This window comes from Mirounga angustirostris, unplaced genomic scaffold (genome assembly GCF_029215605.1).
Source record: "Mirounga angustirostris isolate CCGP_5_RB_7025 unplaced genomic scaffold, mMirAng1.0.hap1 SCAF_12, whole genome shotgun sequence".
In the NCBI taxonomy this organism is placed as follows: Eukaryota; Metazoa; Chordata; class Mammalia; order Carnivora; family Phocidae; genus Mirounga; species Mirounga angustirostris.
The window spans coordinates 108,331,581-108,345,171 of NW_026991720.1; the positions used below are offsets into that span (position 1 = coordinate 108,331,581).

General features: G+C 38.3%; 1 pseudogene; it reads right to left on the bottom strand.

Moving 5' to 3' along the window:
* Positions 1-397: 397 nt before the first annotated feature.
* LOC135362170 (glyceraldehyde-3-phosphate dehydrogenase-like) lies at positions 398-1,399 on the bottom strand (annotated as a pseudogene).
* Between the last annotated feature and the right edge of the window lie 12,192 nt (positions 1,400-13,591).

Consider the following 13,591-nt stretch of genomic DNA (forward strand, 5'->3'; position numbering starts at 1 on the left):
TTTTATTTTTAAAGATTTTATTTATTTATTTGAGAGAGAGAGAGAATGAGAGAGCACATGAAAAGGGGGAGGGTCAGAGGGAGAAGCAGACTCCCCGCCGAGCAGGGAGCCCGATGCGGGACTCGATCCCGGGACTCCAGGATCACGACCTGAGCCGAAGGCAGTCGCTTAACCAACTGAGCCACCCAGGCGCCCCCAGTATACTTTATTGATGGTACATGACAAGGTAGGACTCCCCAAGCCCCTCCCCTTCTTTAGGAATCTGGGATAGAAACTGGAAACTGTGGAGGTCAGGGGATTCTCAGTTAGGGGGTGAGTTGGGGCAAGAACTCCCCAGCATCTGACAGCCTCTCTCTTCCTCTTGCTCTTGCTGGGGCTGGTGTTCCAGGGGGGGCTCTTACTCCTTGGAGGCCATGTGGACCATAATGTCCACTACTTGGTTGCTGTAGCCAAATTCATTTTCATACCAGGGAATGAGCTTGAAAAAGTGGTCATTGAGGGCAATGCCGGCCCTGGCACTGAAAGTGGAAGAGTGGGTGTCACTGTTAAAATTGCAAGAGACAACCTGGTCCTCAGTGTAGTCCAGGACGCCCTTGACGGGGCCCTCCAGCGCCTCTTTCACCACCTTCTTAATGTCATTGTATTTGGCAGCTTTCTCTAGGCAGATCCATGCCTGACACATTGCAGGTGGGGACACAGAAGGCCATACCGGTGAGCTTTCTCTTCAGCTCAGGGATGACCTTTCCTACAGCCTTGGTGGCACCAGTAGAAGCAGGGATGATGTTCTGGGCAGCCTCTTGATCATCATGCCACAGCTTCCCAGAGGGACTGTCCACTGTCTTCTGGGTGGCAGTGATGGCATGGAGTCATAAGTCTTGAGTCCCTCCATGATGCAAAGTTGTCAAGGATGACCTTGGCCAGAGGGGTCAAGCAGTTGGTGGTGCAGGAGGCATTACTGACAATCTTGAGGGAGTTGCCATACTTCTCATGGTTCATGCCCATCACAAACATGGTGGCATCAGTAGGAGGGGCAGAGACGATGACCCTCTTGGCCCCACCCTTCAAGTGAGCCCCAGCCTTCTCCATGGTGGTGAAGACCCCAGTGGACTCTGCAATATACTCAGTACCAGCATCACCCCATTTGTTGTTGGCCGGACATCACTCCTGGAAGATGGAGATGGGTTTTCCATCGAAGAAAAACCAAATTTCCCTTTCTCAGCCTTGCTGTGCCGTTGAATTTGCCATGGGTGGAATCATCCTGGAACATGTAGACCATGTAGTTGAGGTCAATGAAGGGCTCACTGATGGTGACAGTATCCACTTTGCCAGAGTTAAAAGCAGCCCTGGTGACCAGGCACTCAAAATGGCCAAATCCATTTGCTCCAAACTCCACTGTCATGTCTTGGGGACTCGGCTGGCACTGCACCAGAAGATGCAACTGTGTGTTGAATGTGGAGGAGAGAGCCAGCATTTAATTTATTAATGTGCTCATACTATGTATATCAATGACTGGTGTGACTTTTGGGATGTTTCTTCATTTTGTGGGTCTTGGTTTTCTCACCTGGAAAATAAATGGCATCATATATTATATGATCTCTAAACTTTGTATTTAGGAGACAGTAGATTTTTTATTCAGTCCAAATCCAATAGCAAGGTGTTCAAGGCCTTTCATAGCTAGAAATCTTTAGTTATATTTTAATTTACTTTCACAAATCCTGTTGTAGTATTCACCATTCTCTAGACTTACAGATTGGGCCGGAAGCAGAAATGTAGTATGCTTAGCTAATCTCCACGCTTATCCCTATTTACAGGTCTTCCTGCATTTCCTATCCTGGTCAGTGGGATTACTGTTAACCTTGTCATCCTATGTAGCAGGCTCAGTGCTAAGTGCTTTACATGCATTCTTTTCTAATTCAGCCTCATGACAACCCTATGATATGTCGGCACTATTATTACCTCCATTTTACAGAGGAAACGGAAACCCGTAGAGATGAAGTCATTGCCCAGCATACACAGCTGAAATGAGTCGAAGCCAAACCTCTCACCCAGGAGTGTTTTCAAAGCATATGCAAGCCTTAATTTCTAGGTGATATTGCCTTCTCTCTGTGCAGCTCCCAAGTCCTGTTGATTCTACCTCGTAAATAAGACTTGAGAGCCTTTCCTCATCTGTCCTTCCCTTGCCCTTACTTTAATTTAGATTCTTCATCCTCATCATCCAGACTATTGTGTGAGTCTCCCGTTTGGTCTTCCTGTACCTCTTCTCTCCTTGTCTAACATAGGAGTAGATGATTCAGATCATTTAATGCTTTCCTTACTACCTATAGGTTAAACTATAAGATTCTCAACATTTGTAGTCTGTCCCCAGTTTATATTACCTGCTCACTTTCATCTTGTATTATACTGTAGACTCCTTGAGTCTGGGGGCTAATATCTTTGTATTCCTTGCAATATTGTGGACATAACTGTTTAGAGAATGGTTGTTGACTTAATGAGGTAGACCTAGGCAGGTTCTTAGCTTGGCAATTCAGAAAATACTTTGCTAGAATTAAAATGAATTACTCTCTGTAGTAGCTATAGTAAGGTTATTTTAGTATATTAATAATTCACACATTATTGTTTTCATGTAGTAATAATTCATATAGTCCTCCAGTAATATTAATTTGAATTAATCAGATTTCAAGTTATTACCTACAGTTGTTCTGAGTTCCTGTAGAATTCTTTTTTCCAGAAGGGAATTAACAGAATTGAGACATAACAAAAGCTTACACATTAGGTTTTGGACATTTATTGTGGTACAGAATAAAAATTAACAGTCATTGACTTCTTGGTAGAAATTTGATTGAGTCAAAAATTTATGTTATTTACTTTGTGTAAGTAAGTCTGTAATCAGGATCTTTTACGGTATTCAAAATATACCAATGATTCATGAACCACCCCTAGAGATAATGCAGATAACTGGCGTAATCCTATACTTGGTTTTGTTTTAATTTGCAACACGTCTTTTTAAGTCTTTTTAAATCTAAACTTTTGGCAGATACATTGAAACATGGTAAAAGTTATTGGCTGCCAGTTGTGACATTTTTTTAATAGAAATGTTTACATCATAAAAAGTTTCTTAACAGATGTATAGGTGGGTAAGTTTTCATGATAGATAAAATATTTAAAATAGGCTTCATTTAATATCTCCATAAGTGTCAATAACTGTATTTTTTGTGTGTTTATTCATGACTTTTAAAAATCGAGGTATAATTCACAAACAGTAAAATTTACCCTTTTACAGTGTGCAATTCAGTGGCTGTTAGTATATCCACAGAGCTGTATAGCCATCACCTATCTATAATTCCAGGAGATTTTTTTTACCACCCCACAAAGAAACCAATGCCCATTAGCAGGCACTTCCTTTCATGTCTCTGGCCAGCCCCTGTCCCTATTGATTTGCCTATTCTGGACATTTCATATGGATTTACACAATATGTGGCCTTTTGTGTCTGGGTTTCTTTCACTTAGCATGTTTCCAAGGTTTATCAATGTCGTAGCATGTATTAGTTCTTCATTCCTTTTTATAGTGGAATCCTGCTCCATTGTATGGCTTTACCACATTGTGGTCATCCATTCATCAGTTGATGGACATTGGGAGTTTCCACTTTTTGACTATTACAAATAATGTCATTATGAACATTTGTACACAAGTTTTTATGTGAATATATGTTCTCTTTCTCTTGGATATAATCCTAGCAGCAGAACTGCTGAGTAATGTGGTAAGTCTGTATTTAGCCATTTGAGAACATGCTAGACTGTTTTCCAAAGTGGCTGCAGTATCTTGCATTCCCACCAGCGGTGTAGTGTATGAGGAGTCCAGTTCTTCCATATCCTCACCAACACTTGGTATTATATGTCTTTTTGATGATAGCCATTCTAGTGGGGGAGAAATGATCTAAGATAAGTGAGTTTCCTTATAACATAGTATTAAATTAATGAAGGCAATAATTATTTTCCAGTTTGCAGAAAACTAACTCAATTTACATTTTCTTCTATAATTATTAAATAATTGAAAACTATTAGTTATACCAGCTCCAGATACATAAAATTAAATGTTCTTTAAAAAGTTGCCCATGGGCGCCTGGGTGGCTCAGTTGGTTAAGCGACTGCCTTCGGCTCAGGTCGTGATCCTGGAGTCCCGGGATCGAGTCCCGTATCGGGCTCCCTGCTCGGCAGGGAGTCTGCTTCTCCCTCTCCCACTCCCTGTTTGTGTTCCCTCTCTCGCTGTGTCTTTCTTTGTCAAATAAATAAATAAAATCTTTAAAAAAAAAAAAAAGATAAATTAAAAAAAATAAAAAGTTGCCCATGTAAATGTTTCATAAATGTTTCTGGTACTCCATCACCTAAATACATGTGAGAACTACTATTTTTATACACTTAAGGCATAAGTGCTTAAGCTCACAGAACACTTGCTTTTTCTTTCATTGTTCATGTTGATTGTGAAAGAACAATTCTTTTGTCAATATATTCACATTGATTCAAATAGGATTAGAAGTGTAATTGAAAATAGCATTTTAAGTCTTTCCTTTTAAAAATATGCAAATGTTGCATTTTGGTACGCTCACATAAATGGGTAAGGCAACTTTAATGAAAGGAAAATAAGCTATAATAAGAAATGTCTTGTGCTAGTTTTGGTAGTATTCACTGTATTTTAAGTAGACAAATACTAGTAAAGAATGAGCAAATAATGCTTTTAATCATTTTCTTCAATTGGGCCGAGATAGAGCCAAGAAGCTTCTTTAAAGGCAGTTACTGAGAGAGAAGGCAATTAGAGTACTTTGAATGGTTCTCTGTGCTAAAAGTCATACTTGGGCTTTTTGTTGATTTGGTTTTTTTGGGTTTTTTTTGGGGGGGAGCATATACACCTAATTTGACTCATTTTCTCAAATATTTTTTGAGGATATATGTAAGAATAAGGATTAAGTTTTAATATTAGAATAGGCCTTGTGCATGGGGTAACATGATTACTGTAGTAAAGATCCTTTCTTTACCCAAGCTGCTGATTGGGAGTTAAGTAGACCTCAATCCATGCCTCTCTTTTAATAGTACTAATCACCAGTGTTCCTAAGGTTGTAAGAGCATAATTGTCGGTATTCTCTTACATAATGGGTAGGAAAAGTTGTTTTAATTGATAAATAATCTGTGTGTGGTAGTACATCTATATTCTTTTCCTTATTTGTTAGTAGGTATGATGTCCTGCAAACTAATCTTAGAGCCCTTAGGTTACTAAGACATGTCTGCTCGGAATAATAGTGATATTTCTTCATATAGATAAACCTTGTTTCTTTTAAAGTAATGATTTACAGGGTGTCTGGTTGGCTCAGTTGGTTAAGCGACTGCCTTTGGCTCAGGTCATGATCTCAGGGTCCTGGGATTGAGCCCCGTGTCAGGCTCCCTGCTCAGCAGGGAGTCTGCTTCACCCTCTCCCTCTGCCCTTCCCCCCTGCTCCTGCACACAGTCTCTCTCTCTCAAATAAATACATAAAATCTTCAAAAAAATAAAGTAATGGTTTATGGTATTATCCAAATGCATTAAGAAGTTTTCTTTTTTTCATTAAGTAATCTCTGTGCTCAACATGGGGCTCAAACTCACAACGCCAAGGTCAAGAGTCACATGCTCTACTGACTGAGCCAGCCAGGCGCCCCAATCCAAATGCATTTTTTTAATGTTACAATAGTTGCTTAAAAGAAAGGAACATTTGCAGGGGCAGATGGCAGTAATGTGACATACTGGATGGTAAAGGATCAGTGCTAACATAGGTGCCTAGGCCAAATAAAATAGATAAGGAGGAGCTGATCGTGCTTGAGGATGAGAGTGACATCACAGTGGCATGGCAGAGGAGGCGTGAGTCCTGAGTTTCCCTCATTCAGGCTCATGTTAGGGCCGGTAATGAATTCTTTGTAAGTGTTGTATTGCATTTGGGGTGTGTGTGTAGGCTTCCATCCTTAAGTCGTATAATGTTAAGAAAAGACAAGATAACCTGTCTAGAAGATTCGGGGGTTGGAGCTACATGTTTCGTCATTGTAACATTTTAGGGTTATAATTTCTAAACAGTTGGAAGGATTTCCATCCAGAATAAGTTGGAAATTCTGGGGAGATTCTCTGCAAATATATTATTTCTTTCAGTCAGTTCAGTTAATATCTGTACTCAATTTGCTGATTGTTTTTTAGAAGAAAAATGTATCTGCATAAGTGAAATTGGTTTGGCCTTTGTATTTAGGCAGGCTCTTCTTAAATTTTGTTATCAGGATTAGGTCAGTCTATAGAATGAGCTGATTAACTTTATATAAGGATTATGTATTATTTTAGGCTTTAACTTCTAAAAATGAACTCATCCTAAATGACTTTGAGGGTACATAGATAAGTGACTGTTTTTTCCAGTCTCTGGCTTTGAGTCTCTTCAGATAGTCTTTGTCTTCTTGAAATACTTTTTGTAACGTATGTTTTCCTAGAGCCAAAACTCTGCAGATTTTTAAATCTTTAAAATAAATTTGTATACAGTATTATAGACTTTTTTTTTAAGATTTTATTTATTTGTTTGACAGAGAGAGCACAAGCAGGGGGAGCGGCAGGCAGAGGGAGAGAGGGAAGTAGGCGCTCCCCGCTGAGCAGGGAGCTGAATGGGACTCCATCCCAGGACCCTGGGATCATGACCCAGCTGAAGGCAGACACTCAACTGACTGAGCCACCAGGCGTCCCAGTATTATAGACTTAAAAAAAATTTCCCATATATGCAGTTATATCACTCTTTCATTTATGATGTTCCATAAGGCTCACTTTTTGATACCAGTCTTCCTGAAAGTGTCATGATGAAGATCACTACAAGAACAATGTTTAACTTGAAAATCCTCCTAAATATTGTTTCCTCTGTATAGTGGGATTGTGGGTAGTTTTAATTCTGTAACATTTTCTTCTCTATTTTGGTTCATTTTCTACAGAGAAAATAAACACGTAGTAGAAATAAACGTGATCTTAACTGCCAGGGCAGTGGGTCTGTACACAGTAGTTTTTCCTCTCTGCCCATCCCCCATTGTCAGTCCCCCGACTGGTTAAGCAGAAATGAGGATGGGTGCATAATGAATGTTTCTTCATGATTGCTTTCTTAGCTCACAACAGGGATTCTGAAGTATTCCATTTCATAAAGTAGCCAATTACAGACATACTGAAATCGTCATTTTTTTGCTCCTGGAAGGATGGTCTTTGCTTACAGAGAGGAGAGAGAGATCACAGTGTCTTTCTTTCCTGAGCAGAAGTGTAAACTGTTGACTTCTCTTTCTCCTGCAAAGAGAGGACCTTGCTTACTTCTCCCAACTTCCCCTTTCAGGAAGAGGGAGGAATAAGAGAGGAGGTAAACTGAGTATAGTTAGTACTGACTGCAATAATGTGTCAATCCCGGAGATCTGGTGTGCAATTTTTAGGTAGTCAAAGTATGTAGCCATAAGGGATTCTATCTGGGAATTAAAGTGCAGTGAAGTCATTTGGCATTAGTTCATTTTGGAGTTTTGAGACAATTGACTGGCTTATTGCAAAATTTTAATTTGAAATCTGTTTTGAGGATTGATGACCTCTCCGAAAGATCTCTCGTAACTATTCCATTAGGACATGAGATTTAGCCAAGTGTTGATGTGTTAATTATACTGGATTAGCTTCTGTGCATACACATACACACGCACTGAAATCTCATTGTCCTCTAAAAATGTTATTTTTTAATGATTTGATCTCTTTTTATATACTCTTAAGAGACATTAGGATGCAAATGCGGTACTGTGAGTTTTACCTCAACAATAAAGGTATTCTCTTTTTTCTTTAATCTTTAAGAGTATACCAAAGCCTTTTGCAGTGACTTCTGATACAGGACAATCTCTTAGAAGTACTGCTTTAATATTTTATAGTGACAAGGAGAGTCACAAACACTGTAGTTATATATTTTTTTCCTCTGTTGATTTAAGTAGGATTATACAACCTCTAGGGTGATGTGCCAATTCAGCAAAATGGCACAGACCAAAAAGTAAGGAGGTTAATGTAAGATGAGGGAGAAACAAAAAAAAAAATAGGACAAAAGTAAACGCAAGATGAGAAAAATTCAGTGAGGAAGTTTTACTCAGGTACACGAAAAGAGTTTTTTTCCTCACTACCCCCAAAGAATATAGCAGGAATTTTTACTTTGATTATTCATTATTAAGCAAATAAAAGTAGTGGCCAGAATGGATACAGGAACCCATAGCAAATCTAATAGAGAAAAAGAGAAGGAAATGAATTTACAAATCTAAAAAGGAATACCAGGGGAGGCGCCTGGGTGGCTCAGTCAGTTAAACGTCTGACCCTTGATTTCAGCTCAGGTCATGATCTCAGGGTTGTGAGACTGAGCCCTGTGTTGGGCTCCATGCTGGGTGTGGAGCCTGCTCAAGATTCTCTCTTTCCCTCCACTCTGGAAAACAGTATGGAGCTTCCTCAAAAAGTTAAAAATAGAGCTACCCTACAACCCAGCAATTGCACTACTAGGTATTTACCCAAAGGATACAAATATAGTGATCCAAAGGGGCACCTGCACCCGAATGTTTATAGCAGTAATATCCACAATTAGCCAAACTATGGAAAGAGCCCAGATGTCCATCGACAGATGAATGGATAAAGAAGATGTGGTAAATGTGGTAAACGATAAAAATCAACTCCTCTGTGAAATTCCCTTAGCTGGCTTCCATTGTTCGCAAGGTAAGTTACCTTCTTCTTTCTTCAAATCGTGTGTGACTTCTGCCTGCCTCTCCAGGCCTGTGGCCTTACTCCTTTGCTTCCTGCACTCTAGCCAGACCGATTTTTCTGTTCGTCTCACACACACTGTCCTCTTTCACTCCAGGACTTTTGTACATCCTACTTGTTTTGCCTGGAATGCTGTTAACGCTTGTTTTGAGCAGTTAATTTCTTTGTATCTTTAGGTTTTAATTCAAAATTTCGTGTCCATGGGGAAACTCTCCCTTAATCTTTACAGACTTGGTTTGGGTATTTATGTCATATGTTTTCATAGTTCTATACCTATCTATCTATCTATATATCTACCTGTGCCTTCTCATCATATACTTAATGTGTTAACAATGATTGTGATTATCTGTGTCTCTTTTCCCCCAACGAGACTGTAGTCTCTTCGAGGGTAGCGTTGATAGCTGTTTGGCACATTTGGAACTCTAGTGCCTAGTACATAGATGGGTACTTAATAAATACTTGCTGCATGAATAAATACCTGTATGGTCAAATAACTTTTCCATTTCTTTCATTATGAGAATTACCCATTTTGTCCAAACAAAACAAAACAAAACTAAACGGGTTTATGGACACGTTCTTCCAAGCTTTTCAGGAAATCATTTTCTATATTAAACTGTTTCACAGTATACCTGTATACATATGGAAAGCTATTCAGTTCATTCTGTGCCAATATCAAATTTGACAAAGCACCAAAAAGTAGTTATTATAGACCTAGTTCAGTTATGGGAAGCCAATATGAAATTCTACCAAATCAGATTCAACAGGATATTAAAAGAATAATGTCATAATCAGATAGAATTTCTCCATTGAATAAAAAATGTGTGTGTATATGGGGTCAAATATGAAAAACTATATGATTATCTCAACCAATGCCAAAGGAATTTGATAAAACTCAGTATTTATTCTTTAATAGGATGAAGATTACTTTAGTTAAAATTTTTAAAAAAGAATTTCTATCAAACCAGTAGCCAACATTATGCTATGTATTGAAATGCCTGAGACATTTCTGTAGAAATAGAATAAAACAAAGCCTCAATAATACCACCATTAGTTCACTTTTTGTTTTGTTTTTGCCAAGGTCAAGACAACATAATGAAACATAACAGAAATTAGAAGCAGGATTTATGGAAAAATAGATACAGTTTCCATTATTTGCAGGTGGGATGATTATACCTAGAAATGAAAGAGAAAATGAAAAACTCAGAATAGATATGAATTCATGTGAAAGTTGACATTGGATAAAAGATAAGGTTAGTGCTCCATTCACTATAGCATCAAAGAATACTTTAATGAAAAAAAATAAGGCTAATCAATGAAGAAAATTATAAAATTTTACTGAAAGATAAAATTTTAATGGAAAGTCATACTATGATCCTGAATGGGATGGCAGAATAAAAATATGCATGCTTCCAAAATTGGTTAATATTCACTGTGCCAGAATCCCGAAGTGTTTCTTTTGACATTTGACCAGAAAATTGAAGTTCATTTGGAAGAATAAATAAAGGATAAAAACAAAGACAATTTTTGGTGAACAGTAATTAGGAGGAAATAGTATTACCAAATACCATTTTTTTAATAAAAAAGCAATTTAAACAATATAATACTGAAGAATAAGCAAACCTATCTGAATAAGCCCAGAAAGACCTTTCACTGTATGTAAGAAATTAGTACATGCTTTTAAAAAGAAAATGCTGGTGGGGTGGCAAAAAAAAAATTTTTTTTAATAAATAAGTAAATAAAAAGAACCTTAAAAATCAGGCAGTTCGCTTCATAAAACAAAAGATGTATGAATGTTCAATAAGCATATGAAAAGATCGGTATTATTATTATTATATTATTAATTATCAGGCAAATGCAAATTAAGACTCCAATGAGATACTACCTATATATACCCATTAGAATGGCTAAGTTAAAAAACCTGACAATACCAACTGTTGATAAAGATACAGAATTCTCATTAATCACTGGTAGAAATGTAAAATGTTACAACCACTTTAGGAAACTGTTCAGCAACTTCTTTTAAAAAGTTAAACATACACCTAATCGTACAGTCCAGCTATTTCATTCCTGTTTACCCAAGAGAAATGAAAACATATGTTCACTCAAAAACTGGCCCACAAATGTTCATATCAGCTTTAGCCACATTAACCCTTACTACTAAGATCTGTTCTTTGCTCACAACACTTCTGACACCAAATGTGGTTTTTCCACGTCAAGTACTTCTCCAATTCTCTGCAGATACCAGATGGGAATTCTACAATTTAATTCAATTCTGACACTGGTTAAGGGTTCAGGCCCACATGACTGACCCCTACTTTAGGCACCGATCACATGTAGTGGGTCCCCAGGTTACCCACACTTCAGCCTGACCTGGCTACAATTGGGGGTTCTTAACCCCCTTCTCAGCTTCTGTAGTTTTTGTTATATCATGGCTTATAGAACTCCTTGAAAGGCTTTACATATAATTACTGGTTTATTACAAAGGATACTATAAAGGATACAAATGAACATCCAGATGAAGAGGTATGAGAGATCTGGGAGTCCCAAGTACAGGAGCTTCCTTCCGCATGGAGTTTGGGATATACTACCCTGCTGATACACGGATATGTTCACCAACCTCGAAATCCTCCAAACCCCATCACTTGGGGTTTTTGTGAAGTCTCCGTTATGTAGGCATGATGGATTGAATCATTGGCTGTTGGTGGTCGAACTCTGTCTCCAGGACAGACATCAGGGTTAGGGCTGATAGTTTCAACCCTCTAGTCATATAGTTGGTTCCCCTGCTAACCAGCCCCCATTCTGTAGCTATCAAGGAGACCATGGCAGTCATTTAATTAACATGAACTCAGATATGGTTGAGAGGGGTCTTATCATGAATAACAGAAGATGTTCCTGTCACCCTTACCACTTAAAAAATTCCAAGGATTTAGGAGCTTTGTGCCAAGAACTGGAGGAAGACCAACAAAATATGTATATTTTAATTGAGGTACAATTGACATATAATGTACACAACATATTGATTTGAAATCTGTATACATTGCAAAATGATCACAATAAGTCTGATATCAATGTACATAATTACAGAATTTGTATGTGTGTGTGATGAGAACTTTAAGATTTACTCTTAGCAACTTTCAGATATGCAATACAGTATTATTAACTATAGTCACCATGCTGCACATTACATCTTCATGACTTCTTTATTTTATAACTGGAAGTTTGTACCTTTTGACCCCCTTCATCCATTTTGCCCACCTCCTTGCCCCCCTTGCCTCTGGCAACCACCAGCCTGTTCTCTGTGTCTATGAGTTCAGTTTGTTTCTTTGCTTAGATTTGACATGTGAGTGAGATTATATGGTTTTTGTCTTTCTCTGATTTCTTTTTCTTTTTTTTCTTTTTTTATTATTTTTTAAAGATTTTGTTTATTTATTTGACAGAGAGAGACACAGTGAGAGAGGGAACACAAGCAGGAGGAGTGGGAGAGGAATCAGAGCAGGGAGCCTGATCCAAGGCTCGATCCCAGGACCCTGGGATCATGACCTGAGCCGAAGGCAGACGCTTAACGACTGAGCCACCCAGGCGCCCCTCTCTGATTTATTTTTCTTAGCATAATGCCCTCAAGGTCCATCCATGTTGTAACAAATGGCAAGATTTCCTTCTTTTAATGGCTGAATAATATTCTATTGTGTAAATATACCACATTCCCTTCATCCATTCATCCACTGATGGACGCTTAAAGTTGCTTTCATGTCTTGAAAATGTGTATTTCTTTTTTTTTAAGATTTTATTTATTTAGTTATTTGAGAGAGAGATCACAAGTGGGGGGAGGAGCAGAGGGAGAGGGACAAGCCAACTCTTCCTGAGTGCAAAGCGTGACGTGGGGCTCGACCTCATGACCCTGAGATCATGACCTCAGCCAAAATCAAGAGTCAGATACTTAACCAAATAAGCCACCCAGGCACCCTAAAAATATGTATTTCTTATACCACAATATCCCAGACCCAAACTGAAAACAACCCACGTGTCCATCAGTGGTTGAATGGATTATAAAAAGTGGTGTAACTATCTAGGGGATATACCACTATTCAGGAATACAAGGGAATGATCCAGTGAGACATGCAACAGTGTAAATAAATCTCATAATTATTATATTGAGTGGAAGATGCCAGACTCTAAAGACTTAAACTGTTAAGATTCCATTTATATAAAATTCTAAAAACTGCTAACTTACAGTGACCGAGAACAGCAGATCAGTGCTTGCCAAGGGACTGAAAAGGAGTGTGAGAAACTTTTGGGGGTCAAAGAAATCTGCTTCTTGATTGTGGCAGTAGTTTCATAGATACATACATCTGTCAAAACTCTTTGAATTGTACACTTGAAATGGATGCAACTTATATATGTATGTCTGTATTGCATGTATCATGATATATTGTATATTTCTAGGTTTCTCTCTTCTACCATATCCTGTTTGTCAGCACATCCTATTGACTGTACTTTCAGAAAATATCCAGAATTCAATGACCTTTTGTTATTCCAGTGCTGCTACTCTAGTCCAAGCCTCCAGGATCTTTTGTTTAGATAATTGTTGTAGACTTTCAACTGGTCTTGAGATGCTACACCTGCCTTCGGTATATCAGTAGCTAGAGTCATCATGTTGAAGCCTAGGTCTGGTCACGTCACTGTCCTGCTCAATACCTTGTATGATATTCTTTTTACTTAGAATAAGTCCATCTTACTGGAGTTCTTACAGTGGCCTTATAGGAACTTAAAGATCTGGCTTCCTGATACCTCTCTG